The sequence below is a fragment of the Durio zibethinus genome, chromosome 17, assembly GCF_047325235.1.
Source record: "Durio zibethinus cultivar Kanyao isolate XHJ-2024 chromosome 17, ASM4732523v1, whole genome shotgun sequence".
Lineage (NCBI taxonomy): Eukaryota > Viridiplantae > Streptophyta > Magnoliopsida > Malvales > Malvaceae > Durio > Durio zibethinus.
In genome coordinates this window covers 14,306,797-14,310,449 of record NC_143178.1, presented here as the reverse complement: position 1 = coordinate 14,310,449, position 3,653 = coordinate 14,306,797, and positions in this window count along the sequence as shown.

The window sequence follows — 3,653 nt, the reverse complement described above, 5'->3', positions numbered from 1 at the left end:
ATTCTAACAGTTAATTACTATTTGTGTGATGCCAGATACACAAATGGGGAAGGATTCTTGGCACCTTATAGAAGTCAACGATACCATTGTAATACTAAAGGGTAGGACTCCAATCGATAACCCCACATGAATACTTCAATATGAAATACTTTCAAGCAAGAAATTATATCGAGAGATATTTTGGTATATTGAAAGCTATATGGACAATTTTAAAAGAGAATTCATTTTATTCAATTAAGATATAGTGTAGAATCATTTTTACTTGTTGCCTTCTCCATAATTTTATTAGGTCTAAGATAGTTTTTGACCCTATTGAAAAGGATGTTGTTGAATGAAGTATTTCCCAACCAAATAAAGATGAAGATTAAAATTTGATTATGCATGTTAAGCCATTTGATTCTTTGACTTAGTTTAGAGATAATTTAGCTAATGAAATGTTCACCCATTGGTTGCAATCATGGGGATAATAATATTATAGATATGTTTTGGATTTTATTAATGTTTGCCCAATGGTTTTTATTGTATGTACCATATGTTTGAATGAATCCAATGATTTGCTTTTTATTAATGTTGAATATATCGTTACAAAATATTTAGGCGTTCATTAATTGTCAAATGAATATTATAATTTAGAGGACACACTTCTTTGCTTTCTTTTCGTGTGTATTCGTTTATTTCATTTCCTTGATTTTTTTTGTTTACTATATTGATATTGTTTCATAATGTCTAACCATGTGATTAGGAATTGAATATGTCTTGATCGCGTGCCAATTCATCTAATTGGTTCGAGGCATCTCTAGAAGAAGATTGGACAATTCCAGTGTCGATAACCATTCATGGACTCGACAAGAGGATTTTCATCTGTTTTAATGGCTACATTCTTTGATTGAAAATCCTAGATGAAGAGCGGATAATGGGACATTTCGTATCAGATATCTAGATTATATTAAGTGAATACTAGAGCAAATCATTCCTACTTCACAACTTAAAGCCATTTCCCACATCGAATTTAGGGTTAAGCTGCATAAGAGACAATATCACACAGTTTGTGATATGAAAAATTCTAGTGGATTTAGGTGAAAGGATAAAGAAAAATGTATCACAATTGAGAAAGAAGTATTTGATGAGTGGGTTCGGATAAGTTTTTTAAGATTATATTATGGCTTATCTATCTTTTTTACATTTTTTGTCTATGGGTTTAATTTGATTTGTATTTACTTCAACTTATGCCAGTTAGACCCACATGATAAAGGGTTAAGGAATAAACGTTTCCCATTTTTTAATGATTTTAAAGTGATATTCAAATCTGATAGAGCAACGATCAATAAGCTGAAACAATAGCCGATGCGGTTGAATCATTGAATACTAATAACAATGCTTACTTCTCTCTTGAGTTTGATATCAACCCCGAAGGAAATACAGAGATAACAGATGATGATGATGAAATTGGTTCGACTATTTTGAGCAACACTAGGATGACTTTGTCAAGCAAAAAGCATTCTAGGAGCGAGGATGGACCAATTGTTGAGTTGGTGCATTAGATTGGCAATATTGATGCTACATATGATAGGGCTATGAATGTGATGGAAGGCATTTCAGCTTACTTCCAGACATAAGTTGAGAATACAAATAGAAAAAAGTCACTTTTCAATGAAATAATACAACTTAATGAATTCATGCCTGATGAAATACTCATTGCTGGTGAGTATATGTTGAAAGAAAATACAAAGTTGAGTTTTTCTTTACGATGCCGATTGTATTTAAAAGTAATTACATTTGAAAATAGTTAAACAAATGTAATGCATATCAGCCTTCATTTGACTTTCCTCTTCTCGGATATATGTAGACCACACTACATTTTGTATATAATTTTGTAAACCTATTTATTTAATTAACGCGGGAAGGGAAAAGTTGTATATATGCAAATTATGTGGCAAGTTAAACATGGATTTATTTATAATGGATGTCATACTTGTGCGAATCACATTGGGTCTATGGCACAACGAATTTCATTTTTGTATTTAAATTATGAACATCATAATACTTCAATGTTACACCACAATTTAGGTTTATAACTGATAACGTTGGTGTTTAAAAATATATTTCACATATTAGTGCCTAGAAATTGTATGTGTCTTCATATATTGCAATTAATATAAAACAAATATATACCAATAATGATGGACTTATACCGCTGCTCAAAAATTAAAAAATATCCAACCAAAATTCCTTTACAAAAGTACCCGAACCAATTTAATGCATATATTTATAGCCAATCAACATTCTCCAACCTTAAGGTGTAGCAAATGATAATACATAATCAGACTACTCTTTGCAGACTTTGTCAACTTCGTCTTTTGTGAAGCTTTATTTACTCTCCCACTATATACAGAAAAAAATATAAGTCAATGTTATTAAACGAGCATAAAGTTTAGCTTTTTTTGTTCAAAGATATTACTATTGTATGGAATTAATATTAATCTTGAATGGTGTGCTCATAAAATCATATAAAACTATCTCCCTCATAAAACGAAGGACATAATATCCACATTCGGTAACTTTTAGTTGACAAGGTACCTAAAAAATAACATTGGGGTTTAAAAAACATATATCTAAACAAACTCACCATAAAAGAATTTATTTCACATTTATCGGTAATGACACCCAATTTATCTTTTCTTTTTATTCCCCTAAATTGAATAAAAATAATAGTAAATGCAAAAATACAGGTAATTATAAAGAAACACAATATACATCTAACTATCTCTGATTAATACCTCTTTATTAAATTACTAATATCAAGGTTAGGCATCGCCGTTGGTTAAGCAGAGTTAAATAAGTATGGTGTCCAAGAATTAGTATCAATCACAATAAGCTACCCATGATGCTTGTAAAACAAAAGACATGATATACAAATATTAGGCATCATATTAGATGTAAATATTAGAATTATTGTTGGACAAATACAACTTACATAGCATTATAAGGCACCAAAAAATAATCAGCCCATTTTTGCATGCATTGACCCATATGACGATCATGAATAAAGACAGTGCCATTCTCTTAACTAATCACATTTGGGTCAATGAATATGAATCTATGGGTCATTTGTCTCGCTTTGATCTCTCTATATAAGAAGCTACATGATAACAATCAACAGTACCAGTAAGTAATAAACCTTAATATAGAATAACATATATTGACTTTAAATATTTAAATTAATTGATAAGCTAACCTTATATAGGCAACAATATCATAAGCTAATATTTCATCCAAGGTATAAAATGCCTCAATCTCAAGCTCCCCTAGGTAAAAAATGGATGAATGATCAAATAACTCATTCTTAGACTCAATGATAATGATGTTTCCTTCGGATAAATGATCAAGTGCATAATTAGATAACGTATCAATGGAGGCTTAACAGGGGTCATCCTTTGAGTCATAACATCCTGTTACAATATATAATGAAATATAAGTATTAAAACCAAATCAATAAATATAAAATACAAATAAATATTAAGTGAATAAACAAAATGAAAATAATGATTATTACTAGAGTTTGGGTTTGCTGCAAGACTTGATTCGTGAAAGCTTGTCCCTATTGGATGTTGGTAACTAATGCCCTCCATGCATGTTAGGTTGCATTGCTGCCA